Genomic DNA, 23395 nt, shown 5'->3' with positions numbered 1-23395 from the left:
AACCTTGGGGAGTTTTTTGGTGGAAAGGTGGCCAAGATCTCGCTCTGTCACCCAGGCTAGAATGCAGTGGTGTGATCACAGATTACTGCAGCTTCGACTTGCTGGGCTCAAACGATCCTCCCACCTCAGCACCTCCAAGTAGCTGGGACTACAGGCACGTGCCACTATGCTGATGTGTTAAAAAAATTTTTTGTAGAGATGGGTTCTCACTATATTGCCCAGGCTGGTCTTGAACCCCTGGGCTCAAGCAATCCTCCCACCTTGAACTCCCAAAGGCATGGACCATTGCAATGTGCCACAAAACCTTATTGAAAAACATTAAAGAATATCTAAATAAAAGAAAAGACATTCTGTGTTCACAGAATGGAAGACTTAATATTGTAAAGGTGGCAGACTGTATTCCCAAATTGATTTACAGATTCAGTGCAATCCTTATCAAAATTCCAGCTGGTTTCTTTACAGAAATTGACAAGCTGAACCTAAAATTCATATGGAAATTCAAAGGACCTTGGATAGTCAAAACAATCTTGAAAAAGAAGATTCCAGATGAAAATGGAAATCTGGAAAATTCATACCTCCCAATTACAAAACTTACTACAATGCTGCAGTAGTCAAAACAGTTTGGTACTGGCATAAAGAAAAACATATAGGGCAGGCGCAGTGCCTCATGTGTGTAATCCCAGAACTTTGCGAGGCCAAGGCAAGTGGATCATCTGAGGTCAGGAATTTGAGACCAGCCTAGCCAACATGGCGAAACCCCGTCTTTACTAAAAATACAAAAATTAGCCAAGTGTGGTGGTGGGTGCCTATAATCCCAGCTTCTCAGAAAGCTGAGGCACAAGAATTGCTTGAACCGGCCGGGCGCGGTGGCTCAAGCCTGTAATCCCAGCACTTTGGGAGGCCGAGACGGGCGGATCACGAGGTCAGGAGATCGAGACCACGGTGAAACCCCGTCTCTACTAAAAATACAAAAAATTAGCTGGGCGCGGTTGTGGGCGCCTGTAGTCCCAGCTACTCGGGAGGCTGAGGCAGGAGAATGGCGTGAACCCGGGAGGCGGAGCTTGCAGTGAGCCGAGATTGCGCCACTGCACTCCAGCCTGGGCTACAGAGCGAGACTCGGTCTCAAAAAAAAAAAAAAAAAAAAAGAATTGCTTGAACCAGGTAAGTGGAGGTTGCAGTGAGCCAAGATCACACCACTGTGATCCAGCCTGGGCACAGAGCAAGACTCTGTGAAAAAAGAAAGAAGAGGAAGGAAGGAAGGAAGGAAGGAAGGAAGGAAGGAAGGAAGGAAGGAAGGAAGGAAGGAAGGAAGGAAGGAAGGAAGGAAGGAAGGAAGGAAGGAAGGAAGGAAGGAAGGAAGGAAGGAAGGAAAGAGGAAGGAAGGGAGGGACGGAGGGAAGGAAGGGAGGGAAGGAAGGAAGGAAAGAGGGAAGGACGGAAGGAGGGAGGGAAGGAAGGGAAGGAAGGAGGGAGAGAAGGAAGGAAGGAAGGGAGGAAGGGAGGGAGGGAGGGAGGGAGGGAGGGAAAAGAAAGACATATAGATCAGTAGAATGGAATTGAGAGTCCAGAAATAAGTCCTCAAGTTTAGGGTCAATTGATTTTCAACAAATGTGCTAAGATAATTCAACAAGAAAAAAATAGTCTTTTCAAGAAATGGTGCTGGGACAACTGGAGATCCATATGCAGAAGAATGAAGTTCATACCTAACACTATATACAAAATTTAAGTCAAAATAAATCTAACCTGAGAGCTGAAATTACAAAATTCTAGAAAGAAAACATAAGCAAAAATCTTCATGACTTTGAAGATGGCAATGATTTCTTAGATATGACACCAAAACGACAAGCACCAGAAGAGAAGAGATAAATTGGACATCCTGGAAATTTAAAACTTTTGTCTTTCAAAGAATACCATCAAGAAAGTGTAAAGACAACCCACCAAATGGCAGAAAATGTTTGCAAATTCTGTATCTGATGAGACATGTATGTAGGACATATTACAAACTCTATTTGACAATAAAGAGACAACCCAATTTAAAAATGGGCAAAGGATCTGAATAGGCATATTTCCAAAGAAGATGTATAAATGGCCCATAATCACATAAAAGGATGCTCAACATCACTAGCCATAAAGGAAATGTAAATCAAAACCAAACTGAGCTATCACTTCACATGGAATTACTATAATCAAAAGACAGATAAATTGGTAAAGATATGGAGAAACTGAAGCCCTCATATACCACTGGTGGGTATATGAAGTGGTGCAGCGACTTTGGAAAATAGTCCGGCAGTTCCCCGAAAGGTTAAACATAGAGTCATGACATGACTCAGCAATTCCATTCCTAAGTATATAGCCAGAAGGAATAAAAATATACATCCACACAAAAATATGTACACGAGTGTTCATGGCAACATTATTCATTATAGCTAAAAGAAGAAACAATCTATATGTTGTATTTCTTTACAACATTCAAATGATGAATGGATAAATAAAATGTGACATATCTGTACAATGGAAGATTATTCAGCAGTAAAGAGGAAGGAAGTAATGGTATGTGCTAAAACACGAATAAACTTTAAAAACTTTATAGTAAGTTGAAGGAGCCATTTACAAACAATCATATCTGATATGATTCCAGTTATAGGAATTGTCCACAGTAAGTAATCTATAGAGACATAAAGTCATCAGGGCAGAGGAACTTGAGGGGGACTGAGAAATAACTGCTAATGGGTACAGTGTTGCTTTTGGGCATGACAAAAATATTCTAAAATTGTTTGTGATGGTTGCACAGCTCTGCATAAACTAAAAGTCATTGAACTGTATGCTTGAAATGAGTGAATTATAAGGTAGATTAATTATATCTTAATGAAGTTATAAAAATAAAAAATAAAAAGTGCTCAACCTCATTCAATATCAGATAAATGCAAATTAAAAACAACGATGTATTATTTTACTGTAGACAGGTGGAAACAATTAAGATTTTGGAAAATACTAAGTGTTAGCATGATCACAGAACAATGAGAACTCTCATCCACTTCTTAGGGAAGTGCAAATTAGAAACACCACTATGGAAAATACTTTAGTAACAACTTGTATACTCTGTGACCCAGCAAATACCCTCTCTTGCACTAAACATGAAGAGACATGTAATAATATTTATAACAGATCTGTGGGTTTTTTTTTTTTTTTGAGATGGAGTCTCGCTCTTGTCACCCAGGCTGGAGTGCAGTGGCGCGATATCAGCTCACTGAAACCTCCACCTCCCGGGTCAAGGGATTCTCCTGCCTCCCCAGTAGCTGGGATTACAGGCGCCTGCTGCCATGCCTGGCTAATTTTTGTATTTTTAGTAGAGATATAGTTTCACCATGTTGGCCAGGCTGGTCTCAAACTCCTGGCCTCAGGTGATCGGCCCTATAGCAGCTCTTTTAATGACAGCAAAACACTGAGTACAACCCAAATGTCTGTCAGCTGTGGAAGGGATCCAATTGGCTAGGACAGGGAAGACATCTCATTAATTGTTCCATCAAAACTGCCTACAACAGGGGAGAGGACATTCTGCAAATAGAAATTGAATGCTATTCACGCAGGGCAATGGCTGGAAAGAAACACCACCACAACAAACCAAATACTCTTTACACACCAGCTTTTGTTTTCACTTAGTTGGTTCAGAATCCACAGGAAATATGGGTATATTATATACTTAGTATGGAGTCCTAATTAGGGAAAAGGAGTTAGGCTGGTGGGACTGAGGAGAAAGCAAAAAGAGAAAGCAGACAAGCTATGTCCGCCTTTCTTCACGGCCCAGGACACATGGCCCTCCTCAGCAAATAACTCACTGTCGTCCTGCACCCATCTTATCACCAGACACCTGCAAGTTAGCTCACTGCAACCTTGGCACTAACAGTACTGCTGAAAGCTCTCCTCAGCACAAGCACTGTTCTATAAAATCACCAGCAAGCCTTGGTTTCTTTGCAGTCTGCTCCTCTTGTGCTGATTCTGCCCATTGCAACCTTGCAACATATTTTCTTACTTTCACTAATGAATCTGCCTTTCTTTACCTACAACTGTCTTGTAATTTTTTTTTTTTTTTTTTTGGAGATGGAGTCTCGCTCTGTCGCCCGGGCTGGAGTGCAGTGGCCGGATCTCAGCTCATTGCAAGCTCCGCCTCCCGGGTTCACACCATTCTCCTGCCTCAGCCTCCCGAGTAGCTGGGACTACAGGCGCCCGCCACCTCGCCCGGCTAGTTTTTTGTATTTTTTAGTAGAGACGGGGTTTCACCGGGTTAGTTAGGATGGTCTCGATCTCCTGACCTCGTGATCCGCCCGCCTCGGCCTCCCAAAGTGCTGGGATTACAGGCTTGAGCCACCGCGCCCGGCCTTTTTAAAATTTTTTAACTCTCTTGCCACTGGCCCAGATAATTGCCATTCACCCGCAATATTTAACTCCTGAAAAACAATGCACCCTGGCCGGGCACGGTGGCTCACGCCTGTAATCCCAGCACTTTGGGAGGCCGAGGCGGGCGGATCACGAAGTCAGGAGATTGAGACCACGGTGAAACCCCGTCTCTACTAAAAATGCAAAAAATTAGCCGAGTGCCTGTAGTCCCAGCTACTCGGAGGCTGAGGCAGGACCATGGCGTGAACCCGGAAGGCGGAGCTTGCAGTTAGCCGAGATCGCTCCACTGCACTCCAGCCTGGGCGACAGAGTGAGACTCCGTCTCAAAACAAAAACAAAAACAAAAAACCAATGCACCCTATTATTAGCTTAGCCATGAGCCCAGATTCACAGAAAGAAAGTGAAGGTAGGGCAAAATAGGGGCTTGACAGTTGAGTGTTTTCCAGGTACAGCATGTGACTCTGTGTGGTGAACACTCTGCCCCTTGCTCTGCAGAGAGGAAAACGTCACAGTAGGCAGAAGGCAGATCAGTCTCCACTTGCCCCTCACTACAGTCTCCTGCCCCACAGAACCAGGCATAGGGACAGAGGAAGCCACTGGACGCTCCATTCTCAATCTGGTTCAGAACCTGCATTATCCACATTAACCAGCCCCCACCAGCTTACCTGGAAGTTGGGAGAAAACCAAACTGATTCTTCTCATTTTCATTCCCGTCCCTTTAGGCACAGAATATAGACACTGTCTATCTTCCTTACTGCTGAGAAAAGCACTTCTTTCCTTCACCTGAAGTAGGTTCCCAGCTTCTTTTGCCACTAAATCATTTATTTTTTAAGTGTGACATTTACCCAGTTGCCCTTTCTATTAATAAATCCTCACTGTGGCACCATCTTCCCAGGTGACACTGATGTCATTGATTTGCTCCCTCACTACAGCTTCCTCTTCTAGCCGTGATACTTAAAATCGTCTCAGGAGTCCCCCCTCAAGCTCTCTCTCTTTTCTCACCATCAACTCTAAACAACTCTCACTGTCAGTTGAAGGATTTCATGTCCTCAGTCTGCAAACCAGGATCATCTGGCAGCACTGTTTACCTAAAGTGGTTAAACCCATGAATCATGATTTTTATACAAGTTTTTCTTCCTTATAAAAAGGCAGCAGGGAACGCTACAGACCACAGATGGAAGGAGTTTTTTGTTTTTGGAAACTAAATCTTATTCTGTGCCCTAGGCTGGAGGGCAGTGGCACAATCATGGCTCACTGCAGCCTTGATGTCCCCAGGCCCAGGTGATCCTCCTGCCTCAGCCTCCCAAGTAGCTGGGACTATGGGCATGCACCACCACACCCAGCTAATATTTTTTTTAAAAATGTTTTTGTAGAGACAGGGTTTCACCATGCTGCCCTGGCTGGTCTCCCACTCCTGGGCTCAAGTGATCCACCTGCCTTGGCCTCCCAAAGTGCTGGGATTACAGGCATGAGCAACCTTGCCTGGTGAGAAGGACTTTTAAGTGTGTCTGCAGAAATATGTATTTTTAATCTAGTAAAGTAATGCTTCAGCAATTCAAGTGGATTTCACTCTTTAAAACAAAGTTAAACCATTTTGTTGGTAAATGTGATCAGTTTAACGTATAATACATACTTATTCTCACTTGATACATTCTTCAGTTGGTTCAGCTAAAGAGGAAAAAACCCTTTTAATTTCCTACCACTTAAAGTTTATTTGGTCACCATTCATGTCTGTATTTAACAGAGTTAACCTCTCATAATATACATCATTCTCTCAGGGGGAATCCCTGAAAATTCATTTTTACTATGAAGGTTATTATATTTATTTTATTTATTATGCATTGCTTGCTTTTAAGAAGTAGTTTAGATGGCTTAAAAAAATGCAACTACAATAGTAAAGAAAAAAATCAAGTTCCCCACCCCCCACCAAAAAAAAACAGGAAACAAATATGCTAGCTTAGTAGCTACACTGAGCAATAGCTTTAGCTCTGAGCTTCCTAGCCTCCAAAGTAAAAAGGGAAACAGAAACCATACCAACACTTCGAATTTAAAAAACCAATTCGGTTTTATTTTGCAACAAAATTCTAAAATGAGTTTATTAAAAAGGAAACATTCATTCATTTGAAAATCTCTTTAATGCTTACAATGAGCCAAATTGTTTATAAAATACTAGGAACACAATATTAAACATTTCAAAAATGGTCTGTGCCCTCATAGACCTTAGAGTCTACTGGATGAGACAGGGAATAAACAAGTCATCAAATAAAAAATATATAATTTACAATTATAGGAGTGTACAGGGAGCTAAGAGAATAACCAGGGTCCAGGAAGACCTCCCTGAGGGGGTGACATTCTGAAAACAACAGATAAAATGTAGTTTCTGCCCATAGATAAGATTCAGAGAGAACAAAAGATCTGATTTTCAAGTGCAGAAATCCAAAGTGCGCTTGTCAGATAATCTGCTTAGGAATGTTACAGAGGGGCAAATTGGAATGCAGGCTCCAGATTTGTAATTACTGTGCTTAAGTAAGAGCCCACCGAGATAGAGTCAAGGAAGGCACTTAATGTGAGAGTGGCTAAAGTTAGTTTTACCTAAAGAAGTATCAGAATCTGTTCCAGGAGTCCTTAAGGATACATGCCTACCTATTTGGGCTTATGTGATCTTGTCTCAATTCAAAGGTTAAGAAAAATGGTCTCATTTTGGTAACTTTCAGCCTTATAATTGCCTCATCCTCCTATATAAGTAAAGGAGAGACATATAAGTAATGCAGTTTTATGTTGGAAACATAGTTTATTCAGAATCATATTTAAACTTTGAATAATTTAAAGACTGAAAACCCAGAAGAAAGTTTTCTGAAATGTCTTTATTCTTTTCTAGTCTTCTGAGACAGACTGCTTAGAAGAGGAGATTGCAAGAGGAGAGGCAGAAAAGGAGGAAAAATGGGAGAGGGAGAAGGGTGAGAGACAGAGAGCTTCTGCTTAAAAGGAATATGATGTTGAAAAAAACTGACAGGCAGAAAACAAGTCTAAGTGCTGTTGCTATGGAAACACTGTACCATCTGTGTTCTTGCCTACCCTACACCAAAGGGTTATATAACCTAGTAACCAGCTAAAAATTAAAATGGACCTTACAGTGAAACCAGTTATTTTTATTATTTTTTAAAAGGGTGACTCTAAGTAAAAATAAAACACTGCACAACTGTTCTTTATATCTACCTCCAGGAGAAGCTTTCTAGGATGCAAGAACAATTTCCTTTGAGGGTATCAAGAAATATCTGAAGAACTGCAATTGCCCTGATTTTTAATCCTCGAGAGGCTATTGTTTTTATTTAATTTATAACTAGGCAGTGTCACAGCAGTTGATATATGCTTTCAATTGCAATCGATTTACAATTAAACCAAAGGTAGACTAAAACACAAGGTCTGTCCTTCACAGAGACTTTTCACTTACCAAAAATAAATCTAATTTTTCTCAAGTGTAGGCCTTTGCAATCTCCCTCGCACAGAGGTGAGAATATTCTAAACTCATATCACTCACCAGAAGTAGAGCTTTCTTGTGTAACGTCACGGGATCTGGCATAAGAATTGTGGTATCGCAACTGGCAGAAAAATCAGCCCTGAATCTTCCCACCTACCTGTGGGCCACAATGATACATTAGAAATGCCAGGTCATAGATAAGCAACTTTGAACTACGACAAGCAAGAATTAGGCAGGTACTGGGTTTTGCCAGCATTTCATTCCCAAACCACTTTTGTTTTTTCTTTTTCTTTTTTTGAGACAGAGTCTTGCTCTGTTGCCCAGGCTGGAGTACAGTAGTACAATTTCGGCTCACTGCAGCCTCCACCTCCTGGGTTCAAGCGATTCTCCTGCCTCACCTTCCCGAGTAGTCGGGATTACAGGTGTGTATCACCACATCTGGCCAATTTTTGTATTTTTAGTAGAGATGGATTATTGCCATGTTGGTCAGGCTGGTCTGAACTCCTGACCTCAGGTGTTCCACCTGCCTCAGCCTCCCAAAGTGCTGGGATTACAGGTGTGAGCCACCATGCCTGGCCTGACCACTTTTCAATGTTTGTAGAGAAATACTGTTAGAGTCCCCTGAATGCCAATCTAAGTCTGTATTTTCAGTTCTTCTCTGTAAATAGCCTGCAGGCACCTCAAAATCCACATGGACAAAGATTAATTCACCTTTCCCACATTCTATTACATGTTCTGCTTTCCCTACTACAGTTAAAACCCAAGCTAGGAAGTTCAAAGCCACCTTCCACTTTCTCACCTCCAAACATTTTAGCCATGTAGCTTATGTGAGTTGTCTAACTTTAGCTTGCTTTTCTCTCAATTATCAGGTAGGTACCTTTCTTTAAATTTGTGGTGAAGGTCAAATGAGAAAGCATGTGGAGAGTGTTCCAAACCAGGGCCTTGACAGGAGCAAACGCTCAGGAAATGGTGGCGATTTCATGATGATCCCTTGCCAGAAGATTGCATGAACTCCTAATCCATCTTTCTGAGGGCGGTACCTCCCCATTCTTTCCCCATGGTTATTTTCTTCTCTCTTCAGGGCCCCAGTTGTGCACAGTATATAATCACTTGTCTGCAGAAGTTTTCCTGTCCTTGCCTCATCATCGTGTGTTGAGTGTGGGGTGGGGGGCAGATAACTTGTCTTTTTAGTTCACTGGTTTCCAGATGGAGAGAAGGCACATCTGAGCACACACAGGAACACAGGGAACCGCATCCCGCTACACTAGCAGCTGACTGAGATGACTAGACCTTGGACTTTGAGTAGACGCCATAATAGGTTGTACCCGTGGAGGCAGGTGATGATTAGTACAATTTACATGTGAGAGGAATGCAAATTATTTTAGGTAGGAGGTGGAGTGTACTAGATGGTTTCCAAAAATGGCTGCATCAGTATCTCCCATCCCACAACTCTTTGCAAGGTGATTTTGCCACTTCTGTCCTTAAGAGGTGGAGTCTAATTCCTCTCCCCTTGAATTTGGGGTGACCTTGTTACTTGTTTTGACCAATAAAATATGGCAGGTCTTATAGCTTCTGCTTAAAGGTTTTAAAGTTCTGTTTTCACATTCTTGAAATGCTGCCTCTAAGAATGCTGCCTTGAGACTACCACACTGTAAGAAAGCCCAAGCTGGCTATGCGGAGTAGCCACAGGCTGTAAGACCAATGTGCTATGGTTGACAGCTCCAGGTGAACCCAGCCCGCAGCCCATCTGCTCTAGGTGTGTAGCCACTTGAGTGATGTCAGAAGAGATCACAGAAGAACCACCCAGGCAACCCACACAATTGTGAGGAAAAAAAATAAATTATTGAACTATTAATCATATAAATGAATACCTTCATAATTGGGTTTTATTGCAGTTTAGTTTCCCACTCCCTGTTCTTGAAGTTGCTTCAGGAACTATTTAGACAAAGATTAAGATCATAAGTTTCTTCAGAGTATTATCCAAAACTATCTTGAATTTTTAAAGTTGTGGTAAATTTATAGTACATTTTTAAATGTGGAGAATGAATTCAATGAATGAGTAGAATTCAGATTTTAAGTGCCAATATGAAATCTGTAGCATGGGAATTCAAGAAGTTGGACAAACATTTTTATTATCAATTGACTGCTAGTGCAGTATTCCATATGTGAGAGTCAAAATGTGAGTTTTGCAAAGAAAACTTTGAACATGTGCTGTCGCTCTAGTCAGTTTGATTAAACGCATTCAAAAGAGAAATTATCCCTGCTGAGTGTATCAGGAAACAAACACAAGCGACTGAAGGCATTATGGCAGAGTTAGATACCAGGAAGCAAATTTTGTCTGGAAAATAACAATCTTGGTAGGAATTTTTACTTTGCTCATTTCTTTCTGAGCATTCAATTGTCAACTTAATTACATTTTAATTTCCAGTGAAAATAATCCAGAGGTTTCTAACTTAAAATAATATAATGAAATTGTCATGCACGTCCGTGTGAAGAGACCACCAAATAGGCTTTGTGTGAGCAATAAAGCTTTTTAATCACCTGGGTGCAGGCGGGCTGAGTCCGAAAAGAGAGTCAGCGAAGGGAGATAAGGGTGGGGCCGTTTTATAGGATTTGGGTAGGCAAAGGAAAATTACAGTCAAAGGGCGGTTGTTCTCTGGCGGGCAGGAGTAGGGGTCACAAGGTGCTCAGTGGGGGAGCTTTCTGAGCCAGAATGAGCCAGGAAAAGGAATTTCACAAGATAATATCGTCACTTAAGGCAAGGACCGGCCATTTTCACTTCTTTTGTGGTGGAATGTCATCGGTTAAGGCGGGGCAGGGCATTTGCACTTCTTTTGTGATTCTTCAGTTACTTCAGGCCATCTGGGCGTATACGTGCAAGTCACAGGGGATGCGATGGCTTGGCTTGGGCTCAGAGGCCTGACATTCCTGCCTTCTTATATTAATAAGAAAAATAAAACAAAATAGTGTGAAGTGTTGGGGCGGCGAAAATTTTTTGGGGGGTGGTATGGAGAGAGAATGGGCGATGTTTCTCAGGGCTGCTTCAAGCGGGATTAGGGGCAGTGTGGGAACCTAGAGTGGGACAGATTAAGCTGAAGGAAGATTTTGTGGTAAGGGGTGATATTGTGGGGTTGTTAGAAGAAACATTTGTCGTATAGAATGATTGGTGATGGCCTGGATACGGTTTTGGATGAATTGAGAAACTAAATGGAAGATACAAGGTCCGAATAAAACAGTTAAGGCGGGGCAGGGCATTTGCACTTCTTTTGTGATTCTTCAGTTTCTTCAGGCCATCTGGGCATATACGTGCAAGTCACAGGGGATGTGATGGCTTGGCTTGGGCTCAGAGGCCTGACAGAAATTTTACAGTACTAGTAGATTAGTCATCTAAACCTGGCTCTGCAAGTTGGGAAACTGACACTAAGGGGCAAAAGGGCTCTTTCCAGAGGTGGGACATGGCCAGATGAAGTGACTGATTAAGGAAGCGCTCCCAAGCCACCTGGCACCCTGTTGATCTCTGGTGGGAATTGCAAGGCATCCAGCGGAAAAGGACTAGTTGGCCCTGCTTAGGCTTTGTGAATGCCTGAAGTCTTAGGGCAATACTTACATGAGATTTTTAGGTTTGGGTGGTGGGACATGCATAGGTTTGGGGTGGTGGGGCATGCATGACTAACTCTTCTTAGTCATAAACACACCTATAGCTACCTTCTTTTGTATTCTCATGCCTCTGAAAAATGTATTTTCTCCCTATTGAGAGTTAGATACCCTTCCTGGAAGAATTTAGATTATTCAACTATGCTTACATTAAATTTCTCGTACTATGGTGAACACTGCTGGGTAGTTACAACTGGGACTAACACAGGGACCTCAGAAAAACTGTTGAGCCCTTGGTGTCTGCCTGGCTGGCTGGCACACCCTTTAGAAGCCGCGTGCTTTTTGGTTAAAATGTCACAGGTTAACCAAATGTGCCAGTTAAATGTGCCAAGGAAATTTGATCTTTGGCATTTTAGAAATCAAAAACCCACATTCGTACTTGACACAGTATTTTTTGTCATGTAAATTCAGGATAATTTCCTTTTTCAGGTGAGTTTATATAAATTCACAACTTTTGTGATTTATTCATACACTAAGATCTGGATGGAAAGTCCTGCTAATAATATACATTGTATGAGTAATGCTATTACTTACCAGTGCATTCTTTCTTTTTTTTTTTTTTTTTTTTTTTTAGAAGACAATTTCAGCTTTAGACATTCATTATTTTCAAAACTAAACTTTGGGCTCCAATTTTGAGATAGGCATAAATATTTTTCTCCTGGTTGTTTAAAAGGAAAACACATTTTGCTTCTTTATTAGAATAGAAACACTCCTCCCAGTACATTTTTAGAATTCTTCAGACCTTTTAAGGGATGTTACTGCTGACTTTACTACCAGAACCCCATTCGCCTTTTCCCCCAGCAATGGTTTTATGAGAATATAAATAACCTGTTTCACAACGTACCCTTTCCCACATAAGCCTTGGTTGCTTCCCAGGTCATTGTGATTTCAGTAAATGTAGTTTGGTTCAGCTGGTCCTACAATTTTCTGCAGTTTGGAGCTTCCTATCTCCCACTGATTCCCTGTAGCTTCAAAACCACAGCCTTGCAATAGAGAATGAACAAATAAGAAAACTAGCAGTGTAGTGGCCAGATCCAGGGATGGATAGCAGAGCCCTGGACTATTACACTCAAAACGCACAGCTGGGGAAACCACACATGCTGAGCTCCCAATGTACCAGGCAGAAGGCAGAATTCTGGGCTCTTGTTACTTCCTTTTCTTCTATTTTCATTATCACCATCTCCCTCCCTTCTTTTAACCTACAGTCCTATTGCGTACTTACCCCATAGATCTATGGCCTTCTTAGATGTTCCAGCCTTTCTTCAATTCTTCCCTTCCATGCTGCCACATCCTAATCTTATGGGGACAGCCGTACCCACTGCAGATGCACTGCGCCTGTATTAGTCTGTTCTCATGTTGCTATAACTACTTGAGACGGGGTAATTTATAAAGAAAAGAGGCCAGATGCAGTGGCTCATGACTGTAATCCCAGCACTTTGGGAGGCTGAGGAGGGCAGATCACCTGAGGTCAGGAGTTCAAGACCAGCCTTGCTGACATGGGGAAACCCCATCTCTACCAAATATACAAAAATTAGTCACGCATGGTGGTGGGCATCTGTAATCCCAGCTACTCCAGAGACTGAGGTAGGAGAATTGCTTGAACCTCAGGAGATGGAGGTTGCAGTGAGCCGAGATCGTGCCATTGCACTCCAGCCTGGACGACAGAGCGAGACTCCATCTCAAAATAAGAAAAAGAAAAGAGGTTTAATCAGCTCATGGTTCCTCAGGCTGTACAGGAAGCATGGCTGGTGAGGCCTCAGGAAACACAATCATGGAGGAAGGTGAAGGGGAAGCAGGCACGTCTTACATGGCAGGAACAGGAGGAAGAGAGCTAAGGGGAAAGTGCTACACACTTTTAGACAACTAGGTCTTGTGAGAACTCACTCACTATCATGAAAACTGCAAGGTGGTAGTCAGCCCCCGTGATCCACTCCCCTCCTCCAACATTTAGGATTACAATTTAACATGAGACTTGGGTGGGGACACAGAGCCAAACCATATCAGCACCCTCAGGTGTTTCTTCAATTGGGAGGAAGAGAAGTAGCAGGAGAGGCCTCCCTGGCCTCCTAGAGGGACAGTCCCCAACAGCACCTGGACCAAGATGTACCAGGATCATCCCTTCAGTACATCTTGCTCCTTTAATCTAGATTCCTATCTAATTGTTCATATATGAAAGTGGTATTTTCCACAGTGTAGATTCAGCATTAGCTTTCTGTAGACAAGAAACATGTTTAACCCACTGTGTTGTACAAAGGGCTTGGCACATGGTAACTGTTCCAAGAAGTTCTGACTTAATAGGATACAGAACTTCCTCCAAAAAGATTACAATTCAACTGAGGGCAGTAACATGGGGCATTATAGTTTTATAAAGATTCTTAGAATGCCTCAGCGATTATTATTCAGAGGCAAAAGTGACATATGAAATCTTTGTTGCATGTTTTTCAGACTTCAATCCAGGAAGCTGGCTTCTCATCCTGCCTGTAGATGAGAACCCCCTGGCGTGTTTTCTGAAACTACACGTGTCCCACCTGCTTCATTCCCCTTACCACCAATTTTGATTCATTAGATACAGGACACAGTTGGAAACTATGCAATTAAGTTGCCCAAGTGACTGTCTAATGCCTAGCAAGAGTACTCTGGGTACACTGCCCCCACAGAATGCTGAAATGCAGAGCTCTATACTAACAGTGTGGCAAAACCAATCCTTCCACACCCTGCAAAATTGCTGGGAGGCTGTGGGTGTAGCACTCCATGGTCTTAACACATTGCCTCACAGCAGAACTGGAACTAGGCAGGGTGGAGATTAAAGTTGATCATTTACACTAAACATACATTGACTGTTGGTGTTAGAGGTGCCTCCTCATTGGTAAGCAACATAATTTTCCCTTGTGTGATAAGCTCCTTTTCCATGCATGACATTGGACACTGAGATATGTATTTGAGGCTGGCGTGCTGATAGTCAAAGTAATTAGGTATCATTGGCTGCAAAATGAATTTTTCTTAAGAGGAAAATGTATGTAAAGGGAAGTAAGAATGTACTATTTGAAAGATCTATGTTTGCCTATCTATTAGACAAACATCCAGATGAATTTGACTGGAAAAGGAGGGATGATCATGCCTGATGTTGGCTTTGATGCAAGAATGTACCCTATCTTTCCAGACTCAGGGTCCTGACCTGCACCAGCCCTGCCCTCTTCCCTGCTCACAGGGGGCTCTCTCAATTAGAGAAGTGTCTTTCTTTCATTCCTCAGCTCCTTGTGTGTCTGGCCTCACTCATCCCCAGCCCCACAGCATGTGTAAGTCAATAGAACTATCTGAGTTCTGTTGAGCTCAGACAGTTTTGAGTTCAAAAGAAGTACTGCCATAGTTCTTATCCAGTAGCAATTTTTATTTATTCATACACAGTAGATACAATAGCCATACTGATCCAAGCAATACATAGCTATATTCCCATTAGTTGTCAGGATTCTAAAACACCGAATCAGTCCTGTTTCAGCCTGGTTACCTTTATTATAAAGACAGTCATATTTTTAACTAATGCAGAAAATAGGCTTGTGAACACAGAGTTAGATGAGGCTGGCTAAGAGCCATTGCGTTTAACTGACCAAAGAAGGCAGGCCATTCAAATCTCATTTTTCATGTATCCTAACAAATAGATTTATTATGGCATTTTTGCATATGGAAGGCATATTTCTAATGTCAAATTGAAAAATTTTAGAAATATCATTCTTCAACCTGTTATAGTTTTAGAGATATGCTGCTTGAGATAATAACTGCTTTTCCACACACTGACTTTACATTTGCTTCTTCAAATATTGCAAGACATTTTGCTGACATTCTTATCTGGAGAAAAGGAAGGCACACTATTACTATCCTATTTGATAGTGGTGAAAGATTCCAAAAAGGCAAATTGGGAGAATGAAATAGAAATTAGATGGAGGCCTCAAGTCCGTGGTTCCCACTAATTAGTCATATAACCTTGCATAGCCTCTGAACTCATTGAGCTCACTTTTTCTCAGTCATACTTTTTTTTTTGTTCAACATAATTTTTGGAATTATGTGCCAATGTTTAGAGTAGAGTCAAAAGAGTCTCATAAACAAATTGCTTCAGGAGCTCATGCTTTCGGCTTGGAAAGACAGAGAGGTCTCATACCCTTGAAGCCAAAAGGAAGCTGCACATGTGCCTGCGTTACGCACAACATGGCCTGCTCTTATCTTCATAAATACTCATAGCAGTTCATAAGTCACTAACATGATGAATATGGCCCTTTGTTATAGAAACAGATGTTTCTCATTATTCTTATTAGCTGCATTAAAATAAATCACCCTAGGGTTCAGTGAGGATCAAATCAAAAAGCTTGGACTTCACTTCATGGAAGACAAGCCACTCCAAAAGTAATTCAAAACGGTAGTTTCAACATTCACATTTAGGATCAAGTTATACCTGATGCTCTGGCTCTGGCTCCTCCCCACTTGCCGCAGAGCAGGTTGAACATTTTGGTCCATAACTGTGGTCAGTCCCATAACTTACGTTGAACGTCCTGGCTGCACAGTCCCCATCCTTGTCCTTCCTGTTGCACAACCTCTGACAGAAAAAAAAGCCCTGCGTTTGGGAGATAGAGACACGGTCATGTATGGCACATAGTAGGAACTCAAGACAAAATTGATTCATTGAATTGAGCCTGTATTCCAGTCTTGGATTTGGTGTGTGGTTTGGGGGAGGCAGGGGTCTAAACCTCAGTTTTGCCACATATAAAAGTAAGAAAGTTAGACTTTATCATTTTGACTATCCCTTTTGGCTCTAAAATTCTATGATTTTATTATTTTTATACACCAGCTTTACCCTAAACTTGGATCCATACTCTAATCTTCCTATGTGGGACCCAGTATACCCTGAACTGCTCCATAAAAGTGAAACTCTTGGAGTTTTGTTGTCATTTATAAACATGTATAGTATATAGGGATGTTTTGTGGCTTAAATGAAATAAGAATGTAGGTGCCTAGCAATATTTCTGACACGAGGAAGGTACCCAAAAAATGATAGTTGTTGCTATTTTCAGTGTTAATGACAGCTTTTCCTTTTAGCTAATGAAGGTTAAATCAATTGGTCTTAAGTTAACTACAGTATATAACTTTTTTTTTTTTTTTTTTGAGGTGGGGTCTCACTCTGTTGCCCAGGCTGGAGTGCAATGGCGCAATCTCAGCTCACTGCAGCAAACTCCGCCTCCTGGGTTCAAGCAATTCTCCCTGCCTCAGCCTCCTGAGTAGCTGGGATTACAGGAGCCCACCACCATGCACAGCTAATTTCTGTATTTTTTTTTTTTTTTTTGAGACGGAGTCTCACGCTGTTGCCCAGGCTGGAGTGCAGTGGCGCGATCTTGGCTCACTGCAAGCTCCGCCTCCCGGGTTCACGCCATTCTCCTGCCTCAGCCTCCTGAGTAGCTGGGACTACAGGCGCCCGCCACCGCGCCCGGCTAATTTTTTGTATTTTTTTTAGTAGAGACGGGGTTTCACTGTGGTCTCGATCTCCTGACCTTGTGATCCGCCCGCCTCGGCCTCCCAAAGTGCTGGGATTACAGGCTTGAGCCACCGCGCCCGGCCTAATTTCTGTATTTTTTAGTAGAGGTGGGGTTTCGCCATGTTGGCCAGGCTGGTCTTGAACTCTTGACCTCAAGTGATCCGCCTGCCTCGGCCTCCCAAAGTGCTGGGATTACAGGCGTGAGCCACCACGCCTGACCCTACGTATATAACTGAAGTCTCTAGTTTGAAAATTTTCAGTCATAGACTCCAGTGTTGGGCAAATCCAGATTCCAGTAGCAGCTCAGCCATTAACTAGCTGTGTTACCTTGGATGGGTCACTTAATCACTTAGAACCTCAGTCTTCTTGTCTGTAAAACAGGTAACACTAAGCCTCTCTTACTGGTTTTCTATGAGGATTAATTGTATGTAAAGAGCCTGGTTTAGGAATGGCTTGATAAATACCAGCTATAATGGCAAGTCCGTGATGTTAGACAAGGCTGGACCCAGACTTTTAAAACTTCACTGCCAGGCGCAGTGGCTCACATCTGTAATCTCAGCACTTTGGAAGGCCAAGGCGGGATAATCATGAGGTCAGGAGTTCGAGACCAGCCTGGCCAACATGGTGAAACCCTGTCTCTACTAAAAATACTAAAAATTAGCTGGGCGCAGTGGGAGGTGCCTGTAATCCCAGCTACTTGGGAAGCTAAGGCAGAAGAATCGCTTGAACCCGGGAGGCGGAGGTTGCAGTGAGCTGAGACGGCACCACTGCACTCCAGCCCAGGTAACGGCGTGAGACTCCATCTCAAAACAAAAAACAAAAACCAAAAACTTCACCATGCATGGGAGAGAACAAACATGTGCAGTCTATTAAATTCTATTATCTCAATTATAGCCTACACTGATTTCTGCCAGCATTCCCCATGATGGTTTTATTTTCCCTACCTTACCTTTATCTGGGAACTTCCAGATTATTATCACAGATCTGACAATAAGTGGATAAGAAAATTTTAACGGATTCCAAAGATAAGAATAGTTAAGGCTACCTACTTTCTGATACAGTGCTGCTAAAATACAAACCTGGAGCATCTATGCAATCCGAACTAGTGACTAATACAAAAATCATTTTGATTTGACTTTGAAATGAAGCTTGGGGTGTTTTGGCAACAATCTTCCTCTCTAATTAAGTTCTGCCTAGGATTAAAATCAATTCCCATTTCCTGAGCTCACGTCAACTGAAAGCAGAAAGACGCAGCTCAAAAACCTACTTGGTTTCAGAGAAGCCCACTTTGCTCAATGTTTAGTATTTGCCACAAAAATCCTTCAGCTATCCACAAAATGCACAGAACCAGACTATGTCTACTGATTAAGTGGGATGTGCACAGAATATTGATTTAACGAATTCAGCAGGCACTGCCCAATCTCATTCACATGCATCTGCATCCTTCCTGGCCGCATAAAGGTCAGGGAGCAGCCCTCAGAGACACTCGACTGCTGACCCTGCCTCCAGCAGCTTGTGGAAGGAGGCTTTCCCCAGGGCTCCTCGGGTTGTCCACTGTGGAAGGCTAGTCTTCCTAGGACTTTCATTCCCTGAGGGCGGGTGTGGGGACACCTCTACAGGCTGGTTAGACCCAAAGACAAGCAACATTCTGTTTAGATCACAGCTGATAAACAACTTTACCAGGCTGTCCTTTTTAGAATCAGAAATGAAAAGAATCTGCAGCTCAAAAGGAGAGAAGTTTTGAAGGGCATCTCTTCATTCTTATTCAAGCATCAAAACCTGCATCAAAATCCAACTGTTCAAGTGCCTGAAGCAGGCCTTTGTGCCTCAAATGTCTGAAATAGGGAGGTCATGACCAAGTGAAGAAAGAGCTACATTTATTTTAGTGAAATGGACTCACTTTTGAATATTATAGGTTAGAGTATGTACTATCTTATAGTCCATAGTTTCTGGGGACATTTTAGGGAAATGAGTAGAGTTATACCCTTTCTCAACACCTGATAGTGTTCATACTCTAGAGATAAGGCTTTTGTATAAACTTCAGAAACAATGTTTGTGTGAACTTTGAAAACCCCACCTGTCAGATAATTCGACTTCAGTTACTCCTGAAAAGGAACTTTTTTCTTTTTCTTTTTCTTTTTTTTTTTTTTTTTGAGACAGAGTCTCACTTTGTCACCAAGGCTGGAGTGCAATGGCGCCATTCGGCTCACTGCAACCTCCATCTCCTGCATCAAAGCAATTCTCCCTGCCTCAGCCTCCCAAGTAGCTGGGATTACAGGTGCCCACCAACATGCCTGGCTAATTTTTGTATTTTTTAGTAGAGATGGGGTTTCACCATGTTAGCCAGGCTGGTCTTGAACTCTTAAACTCAGGAGATCCACCTGCCTAGGCCTCCCAAAGGGCTGGGATTACAGGCGTTAGTCACCATGCCCGGCCTGAAAAGCAACATTTTTTGACCTGATTCTTTTAAAGACATTCCGTATTTTCCCTGAAGGAAGGTGAGTTTGGGGCATTAAGTGGTGTGCAGCAGGGGCGACTTTGACCTGAGTTTCCGGCCCCAGTCCCAGTGCCCCTGCCATGGGGCAGTGAGAGAGGAGGAGCCCCCTGCTGTACTGTGTATTGAGCAGATATTCTTTGCATAATATTGTGGCTGAGTGATAGTCTGAACCATCCGCTTATGTTTTTTTCCAAAACGTTTTCTGTTCTCTATCCCTGCCCACTTCTCATTCTTGTTTCACTGCCTCAGGAGAGGTCCAGGGCATGATGGGTAGCAGAAGAGTTTTTAGATTCTCCTGGGTTTGGTCGTCCAAGAACCAAACCCAAGGAAGAGGACACAGTTTGAGGAAGAGGCAGAGGCCTGGGGGAGAGGAGAAGGAGAGCAAGCCTCCCTCTGGATTACAAAAGGGATTTCCCCAGGGCAGTGTCCAGGAGGAGAGAGTACACTGTGGACCCTGCTGGGATCTCTACAAGACTGGGCCCTGCTCTGAGGAGGGACTAGACTTCAGACTTTAGCTGCAGGGTGCTCCTAAGGAGGACACCCTTGGGCCTTGAGTACACAGCTTGGGAGGCAGATATGGCAGATGCAGAATCATTAGACTTCCCCGATGTGGTGCCGGCACAGTATTATAGACTAAAGGTGTCCTCCCAAATTCCTATGTTGAAGCCCTCACTCCTAATTGCTAGTATTAGGAGCCTCTGATTCAAGCTGAGACAAACTCTGAGTCAGGCTTATTGGTGGAAAAAAGTGTATGTTTTGTGGGTCATAGAGGCCAGTGGCCACAGCAGAGGAAAGGGGTAGTTTCAGAAAGGACTGAGACTGAAACCCAGGACAGACAGAAGCCAGGTACACAGAGAAGAGGAGGGCCAAAAGCCACTTTCTGATTTGGTGAGACCCGGGGAGTAGAAACAGAAAGAGCTGTGGAATTGGCCCAAGGTGACCTAGAAGTTTACTCCCTTGGAGGGGGTTCTGCTGCAGATAAGCACATCTGAGTTCCTTCTCAGGACTCAGCCCAAAGGTTGCTTGAGTAAGTGACTGATACAGGCACTAAGCAGAGGCAGCCGGAGGACTCACGGTCAACATCCTGCAATGGACAATAACCTTGACACCAGCACTCACGCAGTCTTGGATTGATTGGTTGGAAGCATCCCACTGCTTGGGAGGCCATAAGGTCCCTTGGTTATTTTTAAGTTTGGGAGACTCACAACAGATCACACTTCTGAGGGTGGGAGTGATCAAAAGGAGATTCTGTTTCAGCCAATCAGTGAGTGGGGCCGGACTACACCATAAGTTTACAGCCTTGACTGAACTTCCAGGCTGATATTGTTTGAAAAAAATAACAAGAGTTCAGCTGGACCATTGTCACCACAGTGATTTCTGTGAAGCCTCTTCTGCTCAGGGTAACTCTATAGCTTGATGCACCTTACTGGTTAATAAACATGCAAGCTTTGGAGGGGCACCCAGATGCAAATGTGGTTCTACACCGTACAAGATAAAGCACTTACTAGACAAACCTCTCTAAGCTTCAGTGTTCTCATGTATAAAAGGGGAATACCTCCCTCACAGATTTGCTATAAGGATTGATTTCAGCACACCTATGAAGTGCCTAGTGTACTACTTCATAGGTATTAAATACTCCACAAATTATTGCTTTTACTTTAAGGGTCTTTGGTTCTTTCTGTATATGAGTTGTAGCACACAGTACACTATACCCATCTAAATGACAAATAGTTTCTAGTTTTATATATTTTTTCTAACATTGTGTATTTGTTTATTTTAAAAATCTGCTTTTAAACCACTCCTGTTTTTTTTTTTTTTTTTTTTTTTAGACAGAGTTTTGCTATTGTTGCCCAGGCTGTAGTGCAATGGCGCAACCTCCGCCTCCCACCAGGTTCAAGCGATTCTCCTGCTTCAGCCTCCCGAGTGGCTGGGATTACAGGCATGTGCCATCATGCCCAGCTAATTTTCTACTTTTAGTGGAGACAGTGTTTCTCCATGTTGGTCAGGCTTGGTCTCAAACTCCCAACCTCAGGTGATCCGCCCACCTTGACCTCCCAAAGTGCTGGGATTACAGGCGTGAGCCACCGCGCCCGGCCTAAACCACTCCTGCTTTCTTAAGGGTCTTATTTTGTAATAATGTGGGCTGAAGTCACCTTCTTCTGTTGTGTTCAGGAGGCAGTGAGGCCTTGAACAGCTATTAATGACACTTCCTCAGCAGAGTGGCACAGCATGACTCACATCAGATGGCAGGGCAAGAACACCCACAAGGAGAAACAGGAACCCATTTGCATTATAATCCTGCATGTGGCATTTTAAATACATGCCCATATGAAGTGGATGCTGAAAGGGGTGACTGTAGGAAAGGCAGAAAAATAAAGGGAGGCGAGGATCTGGAGGCAGGAGTAATAAGAATCAATATTCATTGAGATTCTTGGTTATGTGGCGGTTCTGTTCCCGGCCCTTTGTACACATTTTTCTCACTTCATCCTAATAATGACTATGTGAGAGGTGGCTTATTATCCTTGTTCACTGATTACGAAGATACATTTCAGAGATGTCAAGTGACTTGCCTGAGGTCACACAGGCAGGCTCTGCATCCAGATTTTTCTGACTTCAGAGCTCATTCTTTTACTGGGAAGAATAACAATGCCTCAAGGAGGCTGGTCCGGAGTCAGCACTCACCAAGTTAGGACCATACCTCTTGTTCTTTATGGTTCCATTCAGGGGTAGGACAAGATGACCTCCACGGTCCCTCAACCTGTCACATACTGCCCTTTTTGTTTTGGGAAGCTCTGCTCAGGGGTTCAGGGAAGCAAAAAGAAAGTGCATGGAGTGGTTAGTAATTCATATACAAATTTCCACTCAACTTTTGATTATGAAAAAAACGGGGCTGGTCACGGTGGCTCACGCCTGTAATCCCAGCACTTTGGGAGGCCGAGGCAGGCAGATCACCTGAGGTTGGGAGTTCGAGACCAGCCACGACAATGGAGAAACCCTATCTCTACTAAAAATAAAAAATTAGCCAGGTGTGGTGGCGCATGCCCGTAATCCCAGCTACTCAGGAGGCTGAGGGAGGAGAATCGCTTGAACCCAGGAGGCAGAGGTTGCAGTGAGCTGAGATCGCATCACTGCACTCCAGCCTGGGCAACAAGAGCAAAACTCCATCTCAAAAAAAAAAAAAAAAAAGAAAAAAAGAAAAGAAAAGAAAAGAAAAAAGAAAACACTTTCATTCAACGATTATTAACATTTTATCATATTTGATTACTCTGCATTTATCTATATGTACTTCTATCTGGATTTTTGAAATTAAGTAGTAGAAACCTTGAAACTTTATCCCTAAATATTTTATTCTGCATCTCCTAAGAATATGGACATTTTCTTACATAATCACAATATTATTATCACACCTAAGAGAATGAACAATCGCTCCCTATTTATATTGAAGTTTAATATCCTGTTCAGGTTAGCATTTTCTTCTCTTCAAAAGGTCCTTTATACTTTTGTTTTTTGAATCAAAACCCAATCAAGTTTTACCTGTTGTGTTTGGTGAAGCAAGTTAAACAAGATCGGTCCCTCAAACTTTGGTGTGTTTGTTTTGTTTCATGACATTGACTTTTAGAAGAGTCCAAACCAAAGCTTGGTAGATTAAGCCATATTCTGGATTTGTCTGATTGTTTTCTTGTAATGTTAGTTCTCCCCACTCTCTCCCAATTTCTCCTGTAAACTGGAAGCTCAATCTAGAGGCTGAATTGGAATTAGGTTAGCTATTTTGGCAGGGATACTTCATAGGTGATTTGTACTTCAAATTGCAACAATCAGGAGGCACTTAACGCCAGACTGTCCCACAGTGGTG

At 42.7% G+C, this 23395-nt stretch overlaps 1 protein-coding gene across 1 annotated transcript in view; it reads right to left on the bottom strand.

Annotated features, from left to right (window-relative positions):
• The window catches only part of LOC105496834 (lebercilin LCA5), a 118747-nt gene extending 113668 nt beyond the window's left edge, over positions 1-5079 (bottom strand). Inside the window, exon 1 of the mRNA XM_071096817.1 lies at positions 5061-5079. The gene's annotated coding sequence lies outside the window, so the exon portion shown is untranslated. The remainder of the gene's footprint in view (positions 1-5060) is intronic.
• Between the last annotated feature and the right edge of the window lie 18316 nt (positions 5080-23395).

The sequence above is a fragment of the Macaca nemestrina genome, chromosome 5, assembly GCF_043159975.1.
Source record: "Macaca nemestrina isolate mMacNem1 chromosome 5, mMacNem.hap1, whole genome shotgun sequence".
Taxonomy (NCBI): Eukaryota; Metazoa; Chordata; class Mammalia; order Primates; family Cercopithecidae; genus Macaca; species Macaca nemestrina.
The sequence above is the reverse complement of the archived record's forward strand: the minus strand, read 5'-3'. Positions and strand labels throughout refer to the sequence as shown.